We start from the raw sequence: 15,707 nt of genomic DNA, 5'->3' as shown, positions 1-15,707 counted from the left end.
CTTGGAATAGTTTTGACCATTATTTTCTCTTGTTGCCTTTATATGCACTGTGGTCCCGCCATCTGCGACCTTTGTGCTACTATGTGCATCCCTAAACCCAAATCACAAAGAGCAGAGAACATAAGAATGATGCTACAGCAACAGCTCGATGACCTCATGGCCATCGACATTGATTCAGATTAACATGAGTCTATCTTGCCTGATTTCTGGCAAAAGGAGGGTCTGAGAAAATTCTATTTTCGATCGTGATCGAATCGACCCGCCATTTTGTACTCCGCCGCCATTTTGTGTTGCCCTCACTCAGGCAGCACGGCGAACAAAGTCTATTCTGCTTTTTCTGCAGCTTCGTGTCGAAATAAGCCTTCTGCCTCTATTTGCAAAGCTGGTGTTAGGACTGGCCGAGTACACTAATCCCTGTCTGGTTTTTCTAATCCCCGTCTCAACTATCTGTTGGTTCACACTATTCTCTTCTGACTTTATCTTATCGTCTGGCCTTCACTGTCCTCTGCTAGCATTCTCTCGTTTCACAACTGTCCTCCAACACACACAAACATATCTCGCCACCTGCAAGTTAGTTGCAGATCTGTTAATGAATTAGTTCGAGGGAGGGGTGACAAACACAGTTGGAGGAGAGGTTTCTTCGAGTCATCTGATATTTTGTTTTCAAACCTTTCCTATTGGTTCTGTCCTGTTTTCTAACTTTTCTTATTGGCTCCTTCTTATATGTTCTGGGTGTGTATTTGGTTAATGTATATGTCACCTATGTACTATAAAAGATTGTGCGCCACGGAGTAAAGTGGCAGTCTCCTGAGAACCTACCTTGTGTACTTCTGGGATAACTGTACTAGCTGCAGCTAATAAATACGATCTTCTAACGCCTAACAGAGTGTCCCGTGTCTCTGTGTAGCTGAGCAGGAGAACCCCGGAGATTAAGGCGTACCCTGCGCCGCCAGGCCCAAAAGGTTCTGGTTCTTCAGCAGTGAGCATAGCACATATCAGCAGGGTGCACAGCTGTCCGCAGCCTCACTGCACCTCCCCTCTGTGTGTGCCGACATCGCATTCCTCAAACTTTGTGAAACTGTCTTGGAACCCCTTTCGCCCGCGCACACGGCAAAGCATGTGCCTGTTCGTAAGTTCCCAGCTCATGCATGTCACGTTAGAAGCGGTTTTCCTTATCTGACGCTTCTGAGGTACAGCCCCGGCTCCATAGTGGCGGGGTTCTGCTCCGGCCCAGAGAGAGACACGGCGATGGCAGGTCTGGGATCCTGTGAGGTGCGCCACTGCCTTCTCATGGGGCTATGCACAAGGGATGCCTGGCTGGGGTTCCTGTGTGACGCGGCGTCGGGCGGCTGCAGCCTCTCCACAGCTGTTAACGTGTCTTTTTCTTTAGTGGTCTTGCAGGGAAAATGAACAGAAGATGGCGAATTGTGTCTTCTCTTCCAAATGAATTGCTTGTGGACACAAACGAGTATTGGCAAAACCAATAGGGTCTGTGTAGTATTGAGCGTCCTCGTTATGCGGCGTTGTATGCCCTCCTGTCCTTTCTGTGCATAACGTTACCTTGTTTATATTAGATGTGCATTCCATGTTCTGGGGTGGAATGGTATCTGCGAGGTATAATTTGTTTTGGCCATATGTGCTTTTAACCTCTCTACAGCTGTAGCTGGTGGATCGATTTGTTGTTGTTCACCAGTTGTTGGTATGAAATTGCTTGTGTTAAATTCATGTTGTTTTACTTCACCTCTGACGTGCAATGTGGGTTAGTCTGTTTAGTTTTAAGATTTCTTAGTTTTTTTTTTAGGTTTTTACTGCAATGTGATCCTGATATATATGTAAAAATAAAGAGGGGGGTAAAATGGTATAGTATTGAGCGTCTTCGTGGTGTTGTATGCCCTTGTGTGACTTCTGTGCACGAGGTTACCTTCTTTGTGCTTGATGTGCATTCGTGTTCTGGGGTGGAATGGTTTCTGCGAGTTCCATTGCGACGTTAGTCAGCTGCTGATGTAGCTCGCAGATGCCGGACACTCCTAGTTGTGGGTGCTATTTTTGGGAATAAACTTCCATGAACACTTACCTGTCTTCGGTGTCCCTTACTATAACTTGACACTGAGGGGATTCCCATGCTATACACCCACTAACTGCGACTTTTCATTTTTGTCAGTTTCAAAAGGTTCCTCGTTGGTGATGTCCTGGCAGGTTCACAGGAGGCAGCTGCTGGCCGTGAGTAACGCTAGAGTGGTGGGGGTCACTATTCTTGATGAGCTCATCATGGAATTGAGGAGCATTGCTAGGCTCAGCGCCAGGGGGGTTGCTGTGGTGCTACGAGCTGTTTGGACAGCTCGCGCATTCCTGAGCATAACGCGGAGGTCAGAGTACAACCCTTCATGACGTCATCGCACAGATGACGCTTCGGCGGGTATCTCTGTTTGGGCATTTGAATAGTCCCAACACACGCTCGCAAACCGTTCACTTTCCCAGGTATTGGCACTTTCAGTAGGGCAGTTGGGAATGTCCGGATTTCCTCCTATCGCCGGTGCTTAAGTGGCAGTACTATTTCTTTAGAAAGCATCTTTCCATTTCGTGTGTTCACATTTAAAAGTGTGTGACTATTTGTAATTGAAGTCCTTGATTTGCGGCTTGTCGTGAAAGCGATCGACAACAAAATGGTGTCGGACTGAGGCCGTGAAAGCGATCGCGAAAGTGAAAGCGATCGACATTAAAATGGCGTTGGACTGTCCACAGTCCCTACGGGCACGCGCATGCTGTTTGCGATGGACAAATGGCAAGAGCAGCCATGTTTGCCCATGCAGACGCGTGCATGAAAGCCCTCGGCAGAATTGATTCCAAAAGGTACTCGCGATAGCAAGAGCAGCGCATGCGCTGCTTTCGCCAGGCGAGACCTAAAAAGTGGGTTGAAACCGTAGGCGGAAGTGCTGTTCCTTCCCATAATATGGACAACCGATTTTTTAATGCAATTTTACCCAAAGGTGTCAGAGCTCTTCACGATAGAACCAAGTACGTTACATGAGAAAATTTACAGATAATTACACGTTACAGATACAAACGAAACGACCACAACCTCCTCCCCTTATCACGCTGTAACAGCAACTTAAATTTCTGCAGATATAACTTGGTGGGAATTGCAAGGGCAAGAACCCCAGACCAAGTGCAATTTGCACGGAACCTGTCATTTTTTTTTGTAAATGTTTGAAAATTTTTCCTGCTGCAACTTTCCAAAATATTACCCACTCACAAAGTGGATTAAAACGCCAGGGGCTCAGAATCAAACCCGGGGCGCTATTAGTTGTGTCTGTAACAACCAGTGAGGGGGGCGGGCACCTTCGACAATATGCGTACCCCCGCGCATCAGCTTCCAGGTGCCCCATGTCACATGCGTCACCATCCGTGAGTTCATGCTTTTCACCAGCAGCAGATTGCCTTCTGGGAGTTGTAGTTTGGCTTTAATGTGGTAAGAGTACGCAAAGTGTTGTTAGCTGCAAGCCAGGGCAGGATGAAGTTAGTTGTCACACAACATGCGACCACTCTCTAGTCATGACGACACTGCTACCCCATGCGCACACTACCTGCTTGTGGGTTCCGTTAAAGGTCACTCCGTTGGCACGTTCCACATTCCTATTCTGGCAGTGCGCCCCCTGGCCCACTGTATGCAGGGTGGGGCACCCATTCCCATTGCTGATATGCTCACCTCACCCGTTCTGCAGGTGTTTGCCCCCGCGGGAGCCGCGTACAGCCCACAGGTGAGCTTAAAGCGGGCCACCAGCTCCGAGTCCTGGAGGGTCCGTAGGAGGCTGTCCATGATGTGGGGTTAGGGGTTCCCTGTTTGGGGTGATATCCGCACTGGGGCGGCAGCCTCGCCTGAACCCGACTGAGCGCAAGAGCCGACAGGTGTGTCGGGCGGAGAAGTCGTGCGGTCCTAGCGCCGCCTACCAATACCAGGTAACACAAGGAAGCTTCGAGCGATAATGCAGATTACAACACGCTTGCAGGCCATGGAAAACGACAACCCTAGAGAGCGTGTCAGCTGCCAGGGAAGGGCCCCTATGAGGCTCCCCTTAGTCTGACTTTCCTCTGAGCTGTTTAATGTACACTCCAACATATGATGGCAGTTATGAATTAACGCTCTCATTTCTGGATTGTGCGTTGCTTCACATAGAAAACCAACCAAATACCCTGAAACAGGTGGAGTTACACAGACAAAAGAAGGGAGTGTGGATTGTGCCTGTTCTTGGGAGCAGGACAACCAGGCCAATAAAACAACAAGCATTGGCATAGCCAATAGGTCTAGCCTTTGGGACCTAATAAGTATTTATTTAGGCAGCACAATATCCTTGGTGCAAAAACATCAACTGTTGCATGGCTAAACACTTATAAGGTTCCAAAGGCGAGACCTATTGGCTATGCCAATGCTTGGTTTCTTCTGTGTTGAGGCTGCATCCTTTCAAATTGAGCCACTTTCTATTCGTTTTCACTTTACACTGTGGACGTTTCTTTACTTTGCTGAGAGTTTTGTCCTCAGCGGTTAATACAGTCTTGATAGGCATTTTTGACAGGTTTACAGATTTGCATTTTCTGGTGTGTTTCAGTCAGAGAAAAATAATCTGACTTTATGGAAGGATTGTTTTCTGTTTGTTTTTCTTCACTGTCACACAGTAAACGTCCTATTTGTTGAAACAATGTCAACTTTCATGTTGAACTATTGAGTGAAATCTTTTACAGCCCCTTGCTGAGCCTGCTAAGGAAATGTTCCAAGTTCTTCTAGTCCCCCATCCCTACTTAGCAAGGCCACAAAGCAATAGGGTCTGGAGCATCTGCTCCAAGCATGGATGGACTCCACTCTGAAAATCCCAGAAGTCTTACAGAGAACGTATTTCAAAGACTCCTCTTGTTTATGTTGAGAAGACTGCATTGAGGGAAGAGATTCAGCTTTAAACAATCCTCAACATTGACTATGAACAGGCCTGCACGTTAAAAATCTTTCACTGTTGAGTGTCTCCATGTTGATTGTGACCTGATGAAGTCCAAGTTGCTTGTGACTGGAGTTAAAAGGGCCTCAGTGTTAGGTGGGCCTCAAGACTGAGAGGACCACTTTAGAGTCTACAATGGAGATAAGACACTCCATAGTCGGTCAACTCCAGCTGTTTCTCAAGAACACCCCTTGGAGGGTGAAAACCCATTTAGTAATTAAGAAACACTAGACCACAGTCCCTACCCCTTTTACAGGGACGCGTACTGTCCCCACACATAGTAGAGTCAATGCTTCCATCCCCACAAGAACTGGGGCAATCAAGTCTCTGCACAAAAAATGACATTGCAGCTCATCAGCATATTGTTTATTGTTTCCGAAACCCACAGCAACCAACCTACAGTGGGCAGTCAGACCCGCAGCACACAATCGTAGGATTCTTTGCTTCTTTATTCCATGATTGCGTTTCACCTTAAATTCCATTCAGCTTTCTCAGTTTTTAAAAAATGATTTAAGGTTATCCAATATCAAAATTCAAGAATGCTCAAGGGAAGCTGGCAAGATTGCAAATATGAAATAACTGCTGTGGGTATGTGACGGAAAGTTGTACTGCTGCTGCACATGTGTGAAGATGTACCTGCTTTGTATCCTTGTGTGCCTGCTAGGCATATGCAAATAAAGCGAACACTGCGTTTTTGCTGCTGCTCATTTGTACCCGATTCTTTGTGTTAGAAAAGCTTGCACTACTGCAACCTATTGCATATCTGTGCCATGTATGTTAGTGAACTTTCATAAAACAATTTCAGTATAAAAAGAAGTCAAAACAATCAATTGACTTTGACCATACTAGCTGTATTGTCCTTAATTCACAGTCCTTGAATGCTCCTTTTATGCAAAGCTATAATTTAATAGAAAAGCTGAACATTGGAGGCGGAATGATTTATGGCTCAATAGGTGGTGTTCAAAATGTCTTGCCTTTGAGCTGCGGCCTCTTGTCTTCTGGTGTAAATGGGGCTAAATGTTTCCAGGCTGCACACTACACTACCGGCAAGGGGGAAGAAGAAGCCACGAGTAGCATTTTATTTATTTATTTAGTTCTTGCGTTTTTATATAGCACAAACTTTACCCGAAGGTGTCAGAGCGCTTTACAAAAGGACCAGTTATGACGTAAGGACTTCAAATTATATGAGTTACATAAAAGATGCAAACAGAAAAACTCTAAATTCACATAAGAATGTTAGTAAGTACAAAAGTCTACTACAGATACTAGTGGTTAGAGATACATATATAAGTTGTAAATTAACTCAAGGAAAAGATACAAACAGATAAACACTAAATTCACATGAGAATGGTAGTAAGTACATAAGACTACTACAGATACTAGTGGTTAGAGTTACATATATACATGTTGCAAATTAACTGAAGGAAAAGATACAAACAGATAAACTCTAAATTCACATGAGAGTGGTAGTAAGTACATAAGACTACTACAGATACTAGTGGTTAGAGTTACATATATTCAAGTTGCAAATTAACTCAAGGAAAAGATACAAACAGATAAACTCTAAATTCACATGAGAATGGTAGTAAGTACATAAGACTACTACAGATACTAGTGGTTAGAGTTACATATATACAAGTTGCAAATTAACTGAAGGAAAAGATACAAACAGTAAACTCAAAATTCACATAAGAATGGTAGTAAGTACATAGTCTACTTCAGATACTAGTAGTTAGAGTTACATATATACAAGTTGCAAATTCACTCAAGATTACATTTTAATGAAAGTTGAAGCGGTTAGGGTTGGACAAATATAAAATACATATTTACACATCATGATCTTGGCATTGTTTGGGTTCTTGCTTTCAGCCATGCCTTCAGGGTGTTGTTACACTCACGGACGGTGATCTAGGGCCTGGAGGGATCCCCAAGCTGGTGCTGTCCAGAGCACTCCACATGCAGCAGGCGAGGTCCATAGCAGGGCTTCTCTTTGCCATGTTGTTCAGAGGGACAGGCAGTCCCCCGCCGGCAGCAAGGACAGCTCCTCCACGCTGCAGGTCACCAAGTGCGCCTCTACAGCTCTTACCAGCAGCATGTGAAGTCCGCAGCAGGGCTCCTCCCCACCTCGGCATACACCGGTACAGGCCATCCCTGCCCACAGGTGAGCGCGGCCTTTCTTCCCCAATCCACTCTGATGTACCTGCAGCGGCCGCAGCCAGATCACCGCCTGCGGCTCCCCCACAGCTCCTCACCCGCGATGGGGGTGCCTCTCCGCCCAGTAGCCAGCGCGATGGCTGATGTCCGCAAACCTTGCCAGTAGCTGGCGAACAGCCGCTCCCAGATCTTTGCTGTGAGAAGTTGGCCTAATATATGATGTCACTAATTCTAGTGTACACCTTGTATCAGTCCAAACAACCCTTATGGTGATTGGTTGTAAAGTCAACCTTATAGACCAGCTATCCTAGTGGTGGCATGGACAAGAGCAGTCTTAGGCTAAACTCTGTATGGCATGTGAAGCCAGCTGTTATACCATATGTAATCCCTTGAATACCAAATGAAAGGACACCACAACAGATATATATAAAAATAGAATGTATTTATTCTAGTCAAACCCTCAGCACTCTTTATGAGATTCGAGGTAAGTACAACACAGTCTTATTTAAGCATACATTAAGTCACACAGGTAAGTAATACAGTTAGGCCCTAGGGGCCACGCAAACCATATACTAACTGAGTGGTATAAGAACCACTGTCACGAACACAGGATAGGCTTAGGCCTAGGGAATCGCTGGGGCTACACTATACTACCAAAGGTTAGGAAGTGGGAGGCCCACGGGATTCAGGTGCAGAGTGGAAACACTCACGCGTAATGCGTAAAAGTCGATAGAAATAGTAGTTATTAGAAATTAACAGTTTTAGGACACTTCTGGAATAGCTAGGAGTTCGAGACTTGGAAACTAGACCCTAGGATAGTCAATACCCTTGTGAGCACCGGAGTGCTCAAGTTACCTAGCCCACGGGCTGCGGGTGCATAGGTGTGAACTGGCGACGGATTTCGTCGTTCACTCCTATGGATGCCTGAAGGAAAGTTGCTGACAGGCAGTCAGTGAAGAGTGTCCGGTGGATCCCAAGGATGGAATCAAGAAGGAAGGATACCTGCAAGCAGAAGGGACAGAGTCTAGGTCACCGGCCAGGAGCGGGAAAGGAACCAGGAAGGAACCAGGCGATGTCGTGCAGATGCAGGTGAAGAGGTGAAGCTTGTCGCAGCAGCCACGGGCACCAGGAGACGTCGAGGATGACCAGGACCAGGAGGCGAGCTGTCCCACGAAGGCTCTTGCTGCCGGCGGCGTCGATGTCGAGTTAGGACCCAACAAGCCTTGGCAAACGGAACCCACGCTGAATGGAGGACTTGCTTCTGGTGCAGACCAGGAAGGTCTGGGGTGCTTCTCTTTCACAGAGGAGTGAGTGCCAGTCTGAAGGAGCCGGATCAGCAAGGTGAAATCAAAGGTTCGTCGTCGCAGAGGTCACTAGCCAACGGGCCAGCAACCGGACAACACGTCGAGCAACTCAGGTGCAGAAGGGCCCCACGCAGAACACGTGAAGTGTGGGGAGCTGATCTTCTTTGCAGATGGTGCTCGGGATGGGGGCTTCTCAATTCCCCAAGCACAGCCTCGAGGAAGCCTCAGAAGTCGCACTAGTCAGTTACTAGCCACTTTTCCCAAGTCGCCGGTCCCACGTCCCTCGTCGCCTCCACGGGTCTCAGCTTTACTGTAGAGGTGGATCTGGTTCAGAGGTGTCTGGAAGTCTCGGCGCTGGTCAGTCTCCGCAGTCGTCCCTCGTAGGATCAGTCGCAAAGCAAGCAGCGGTCGCTGGATGGTGCCTTGTTGCCCAGGGTGGTCACTCCTTGGCCACAAGGGAGATTCTTCAGTCTTCTTCCTGAGGTCGAATGTCGAAGGTCCAGAGTTTCTGTTCAAGTTGCAGATTCAGGATAATCTAATTTCTGCAGGGCTCAGCTACCTACTGATATACTGGGCTAGTGGGCTGGGCTACCTGCAAGGTCCCTCCTATGGGTGGGACCAGGAAGGGGAGTGGTTACACCCCCTTTCCTTTGTCCAGTTTCGCGCCAGAGCTGGGGCTGGAGTGCCCCAGCGCCGGTCTGAACTGGACTATGCATGGGACACCTTGTGTGCCCCAGGCAGTGTCTAGTTTCTTTCATCCCTCCCTGCCCCAATACACTAAATCCTGTCTAGGGTGGTGCTCGCACCTCCCAAGGCAGGAAACCTATTGTCCAAGCCTCCCTCGCTGGAAGGACTCCCAGCAGCAGGAGGTCAGACTTGTGTCTGTGGCAGCAGCATCCATTTTGTGATGCTGGGGCTCTGGTTAACTTTAACCGGGTAGTAGGTCTTCAACATGTCTTCTCCCTCTAGAAGGGAGGAATACTATCCTCATTACCAGAAATGGTGTGGGGGTAGTATTCCAAAGTGTTAGACACCTTACACGACATGTTTTGATAAAGCCAAACCATAGTTACCATAACCGCGAGGATTATAAGGCACTTTAAGAGTATATGGTAGGTGATATCATAGAACAGCTATAAGGACATGGTTCCGAAAGCTGCAGACAGGCTCAGCTCACGCTAGAGCATCATCTCACATGTTACCAAGCACTCTGCCTTCAGGATTGTTAAGGCCTGCCATAGGAGTGACTGATAGGTTACCTATGTGTCTATATATAAGGTAGGTATAGGAATACTACACCTAAGCAAGGGGTGATTACACGACCTTGCCCCAGCTGAGTGATCAGCCAGTTGTGTCATAATGGAAGGCCAGACAGGGGTGGCATAATACATGCTGCAGCCCCTGGTAGGCCTAGGGTACACCTATGCCCTGGGTACCTAAGGTACACTGTACAGGGCCCTAGAAGGTGATCCTTACCAATTGGGTTATGTACCTAAAGTACATAGTATGAATTTAGAGAGAGAACAGCTGGGCTGTGGGTCTGATTAGCAGGCCCACAGCCACATCTAAGTCGAAAACCAGTGAAGCAAAAGCAAAAAGTGGAGGTGAACATAGAAAGCAGACCCTACTCTCCTACACAACCCCCCCAAACTTAGGGACATTAAACTAACCTTGACCAGTTGAGTCTTCATGTTCTAAGTGGAAATATCTGGAGAGTCCATCTGCATTGGCATGGTCAGTCCCAGGTCTATGTTCCACTGTGAAGTCCATCCCCTGTAGGGAAATGGACCACCAAAGAAGTTTGGGATTTTCACCCTTCATCTGATTTAGCCACAAGACGGGCTTATGGTCTGTCTGAATCTTGAAGTGAGTCCCAAACAAGTATGGCCTCATCTTCTTCAGGGCCCAAACCACAGCAAAGGCCTCCCTCTCAATAGCTGACCAACGTTTCTCTCTAGGGGTCAGCCTTCTACTAATAAAAGCAATGGGCTGGTCTTGACCATCTACATTCAGTTGTGAAAGAACAGCTCCCACACCCAACTCAGAAGCATCTGTCTAGACTCTTTGGAGTAGTCTGGACTTTTCAGAATAGGTGCACTGCACATGGCCTGCTTCAGGTCATCAAATGCTTTTTGTCAGCTCACTGTCCACTGAACTTTCTTTGGCATCTTCTTAGAGGTCAAGTCATTAAGTGGTGTCACAATGGACCCATAGTTCTTAACAAACTTTCTGTAGTACGCAGTCAGGCCCAAGAAAGCTCTGACCTGAGTCTGGGTAATTGGAGGAGTCCAGTTCTTTATGGTCTGGATCTTGCTCTCCAGTGGTTGAACCTGACCCCCACCGACTAGGTGGCACAGGTATACAACCTTGCTCTGCCCTATCTGGCACTTAGTGGCCTTGATAGTGAGGCCTGCCTTTTGCAGGGCCTCTAAAACATTCCTCAGGTGGACCAGGTGATCCTCCCAGGTGGAGCTAAAGACAGCAATATCATCAAGATAAGCTGCACAGTAGTCATCCAGGCCTGTAAGGACTTGATTCACCAACCTTTGGAAAGTGGCAGGTGCATTCTTCAAACCAAAGGGCATTACCACAAATTGACAATGTTCTCCTGGGGTCGAGAAAGCAGTTTTGGCCTTTGTATTCTCAGCTAGTCTGATTTGCCAGTAGCCTGCTGTCAGGTCAAATGTTCTCAAAAACTTGGCAGCTGCCAATCTGTCAATGAGCTTATCTGCCCTAGGTATTGGGTGGGCATCTGTCCTAGTGACAGCATTGAGACCTCTGTAGTCCACGCAAAACCTCATCTCTCTCTTACCATCTTGGGTGTGAGGTTTTGGCACAAGAACTACAGGACTAGCCCAGGGCTCTCTGAAGGTTTAATGACTCCCAGCTCCAACATCTTTTGTACCTCAACTTTTATGCAGTCCCTGACATGGTCAGGTTGCCTGTAGATTTTACTCTTCACAGGCAGACTGTCACCAGTGTCCACCTCATGGGTGCACCAGTTTGTCTGACTTGGGGTCAGAGAGAACATATGTCTGTAGGATTGCAGAACTTGTCTGCAGTCCTGTTGCTGATGATCAGTGAGGCTGTCAGAAAAGACCACACCATCAACTGAGCCATCATCAGGGTTCTGAGTCAACAGGTCTGGGAGAGGGTCACTCTCTTCCTCCTGCCCCTCATATGTAGCCATGAGTAAGCCCATGTCTGCCCTGTCAACATATGCCTTCAATCTGTTGACATGAAGCACCCTGTGGGGGCTTCTGGGAGTCCCAAGGTCCACCAAGTAGGTGACTTCTCCCTTTTTCTCAACAATAGTGTGGGGTCCAGACCATTTGTCTTGGAGTGCTGCTGGGGCCACTGGCTCCAACACCCATACTTTCTGCCCTGGCTTGTAAACAGTCAGCACAGCCTTTTGGTCATGCCAAGCTTTTTGGAGTTCTTGGCTTGCCTCAAGGTTTTTATAAACCTTCTTCATATACTCTGCCATCCTGGAGCGGAGGCCAAGTACATAATCCACTATTTCCAGTTTGGGTTGTCTGAGAGGTCTCTCCCATCCTTCCCTTACTAAACACAGGGGTCCCCTAACAGGATGCCCAAACAAAATCTCAAAAGGGCTGTAGCCATCCCCCTTTTGTGGGACCGCTCTGTAAGCAAACAGAAAGCAGGGTAAAAGGATGTCCCATCTTCGCCTAAGCTTGTCTGGTAAACCTTTTATCATCCCTTTTAGGGTCTTGTTGAATCTCTCCACAAGCCCATTGCACTGTGGGTGATAGGGTGTGGTGAACTTGTAGTTCCCACCACACTCCTTCCACATTGCAGTCAAATATCCTGACATGAAGTTGGCACCTCTGTCAGAAATAACCTCCTTTGGAAAGCCCACTCTGGAGAATACTCCAAGTAGGGCCCTTGCCACAACAGGAGCTGTTGTGGTCCTCAGGGGAATAGCTTCTGGATACCTGGTGGCATGGTCCACTATCACCAGTATGAATCTGTGCCCAGATGCTGTTTGGGGGTCCATTGGTCCTACAATGACTATCCCCACTCTCTCAATGGGAACCCCCACCACAGGTAGTGGTATGAGGGGGGCCTTTGTGGTGCCACCTGATTTGCCACTGGCTTGGCAGGTGACACAGGAGCGACAACACTCCTTGGTATCTTCTGACATATGAGGCCAGTGAAAGTGAGGGACAAGCCTGTCCCAAGTCTTGTTCTGGCCTAAGTGTCCTGCAAGGGGAATATCATGGGCCAAGGTAAGAAGGAAGCCTCTGAAACTCAATGGTATGACCAACCTCTTGGATGCACCAGGCTTGGGGTCTCTAGCCTCTGAGTACAGTAGCCCTTCATCCCAATACACTCTATGGGTACCTTGAGCATTCCCTGCAGCCTCAGCAGCAGCCTGCTGTCTGAGGGGTTCAAGAGAAGGACAGTCTAATTGTGCCTGCCTCAGATCTGCCCTTGAAGGTCCTCTTGTCCCAAGAAACTCAACCTGATCAGGTTCAAGTTCTTCTAGGACAGTTCCTTCAGGGCTCTCAGAATCATCCTCCTGTGAGGGCTGATCCACCACCTGAGGCAGGGGGGAAGGCACAGCCTTTACCCTACTGCTCTTTCTCTTGGGTTATGTCTGGTCCATTGTCCCAGGATCAAGCACTTGTTCAGTGTTACACTTTTTGGCCTGTGACCTGGTCACAGCAAGGACATGTGCATCTATCCCAAGCATTTCTGCATGGGTCCTATACTCCACTTCAGACCAAACTGAAGTTTCAAGGTCATTTCCCAACAAACACTCTACAGGAAGGTCTGAACTTACCACAACTTTCTTGAGGCCAGTTACCCCTCCCCAGGAGAAGTTAACAATTGCCACACTATGGGAAGTAGTGGCATTGCTAGCGTTGGTCACTAGGTAATTTTCACCTAGCATGATCTGTCCAGGGTCCACAAAGGCAGGTGTCACCACTGTGACACTAGCCCCAGTGTCCCTGTAGGCCTGAGCCATTCTATGGTTGATAAAAGGAGTCTGTCTGCACTTGCCCAGGTTACTGGGACCTATAGTAGAGGACAAAGCTATGTCCCCATCACAGATCAGAACAGCCTGAGTAGGTATCCTGACTAGGCCAGAATCCTCCTCAGTTCCCAGGGTTAACCCTACTACACCCTTTTGCTGGGAACCACCACTTACAGCTGGACTAGGGGGTACAGTTGCCTTAGGGGCAATGGTGGCTGGGGGCTTATCCTTTTTGGTGCACTCACTAAACCAATGTGAGTTTGACTTACAATAGTTGCACCAGGGTTTCTTTTGGCCATCTTTCTTCTTATCCTTTTTGGAACCACCCTCCCCCTGAGCCTTTTGGGGGCCTGGTGAAGACTTCTGGTCTTTTTGATTCTGATCATTACCCTTCTGGTCTGCCTTTTTCTGATCACCGCCCTGGTTCTGGTTTTTCTGCTTAACTCTAGTCCTGACCCACCTATCTGCCTTCTTTCCCAATTCCTGGGGAGAAGTTAGGTCAGAGTCAATCAAGTGTTGATGCAACAGCTGGTTTTGACAGTTATTAAGGATTTGTTCTCTCATGATCAAATTATACAATCCCGTATAGTCCTTAACCTTACTACCCAATAACCAGCCTTCCAGAGCCTTAGTGGCACAATCTACAAAGTCAGTCCAGTCCTGAGTCTGTGTCTTCTGTGTATCCCTGAACAACAACCTGTATTGTTCAGTGGTTAGGCCAAACCCATCAATCAGAGCACTCTTCAGGACAGTCTAATTGTCAGCAGCCTCATCACTAACTGTGAGGAGCTTGTCTCTACCTTTCTCAGAGAAGGAGAGCCACAAGATAGCTGCCCACTGACTTTGGGGTACCTGCTGTACTTTGCAAGCTCTCTCCAAAGCAGTTATCCATTTGTGGATGTCATCCCCACACTTGTAGGGAGGGACAATCTTGCTCAGGTTTCTATTATCATAGTGCCTGTCTCTATCCTTAGGGATATTGCTGCCACCAGTGGGCTCTAACCCACTTAACTTCTGCTCTCTGGCCAGAGCGAGCTTCTCATTGGCAAGGGCAAGTTCTTCCCTCTCAATCCTCAGATTAGCTTCCCTCATTCTGGCTTCATGCTCCTATCTCTGGGGGGAAGTCATTCCCCTGTGAGAAGAGGCATTAGAGATGCTAGAGACATGGGAGTGGATGGATTCCCTTGAAGGGGATCTGTCTCTCCTGCTTCTCTGGTTAAGCCCACTTGGGGGTCTGTATGGGGGGACCCCATGCAAACTCCCATGTAAGCTTAGGTTAGCCTGGCTAAGTCTTCCTACTTGGCCCTGGCTGTCTACCTCTTCATCTGAAGTCCCATCTGACTCATCTGTAGTGGGTAGACCCTCACCTGTACCTAGGGTACTAGCCTGGGAGGCCCTATGAGCATCATACTCCTCTAGGATCTCTACTAGCTGAATGAGGGTAGGGTTTGAACCCTGTTTTAACTTTCTGGAGGTACACAATTGTCTCATCTCCTGAAAAGTTAGGGTATCATATCTAGAGGGGTTCTTTCTAGGATTTACCCCTCCTGGGAGAGAATCAACTTGATCTCCTCTCAGAGACATGATCTAGTGAGGGTGTGGTGTGTGCACCTACCTACACTAGTTGTATCTACTAAACCTCTCTAGTAGTTGTAGTCAGGGTGTGCTAGGCCCTTCAACCTACAACAACTAAGTCCAGTAGGACTTAAGTATTTATAATCTGTGTTATATGTACCTAACAATATCTTATGTGATCTTTCAATTTAGTATCTCAAGATTACAATGGTATTACAACAGCAAGCTCAGATCCCAACCGCTGCTCACCAATGTGAGAAGTTGGCCTGATATATGATGTCACTAATTCTAGTGTACACCTTGTATCAGTCCTAACAACTCTTATGGTGATTGGTTGTAAAGTCAACCTTATAGACCAGCTATTCAGAGTTTAGCCTAAGACTGCTCTTGTCCATGCTACCACTAGGATAGCTGGTCTATAAGGTTGACTTTACAACCAATCACCATAAGGGTTGTTTGGACTGATACAAGGTGTACACTAGAATTAGTGACATCATATATCAGGCCAACTTCTCACAGTCTCCTCCTTCAGCTTCCTGGTTCTTCTCCTCAGCAAAGGTTTGTCTTGATTCCCAGAAGTGATCTAAAGTTCTTGGGTCTGGGTCACAATATTTATACTCCTTTTCCCTTTGTTCTCTGAAGGCAGAGAGGCCTTTGCCTAGTCCAAATCTGTTCTGCTGAGTCCTG

The 15,707-nt window shown here is 47.5% G+C and overlaps 1 protein-coding gene across 1 annotated transcript in view; it reads left to right on the top strand.

Annotated features, from left to right (window-relative positions):
* Positions 1 to 15,707, top strand: part of LOC146871866 (synaptonemal complex protein 1-like) — a 2,219,271-nt gene that overhangs the window by 1,037,461 nt on the left and 1,166,103 nt on the right. The gene's annotated exons all lie outside the window — the stretch shown is intronic.

Source organism: Triturus cristatus, chromosome 1_1, assembly GCF_964204655.1.
Source record: "Triturus cristatus chromosome 1_1, aTriCri1.1, whole genome shotgun sequence".
Lineage (NCBI taxonomy): Eukaryota > Metazoa > Chordata > Amphibia > Caudata > Salamandridae > Triturus > Triturus cristatus.
This window is presented reverse-complemented; position numbering and strand designations above follow the sequence as displayed.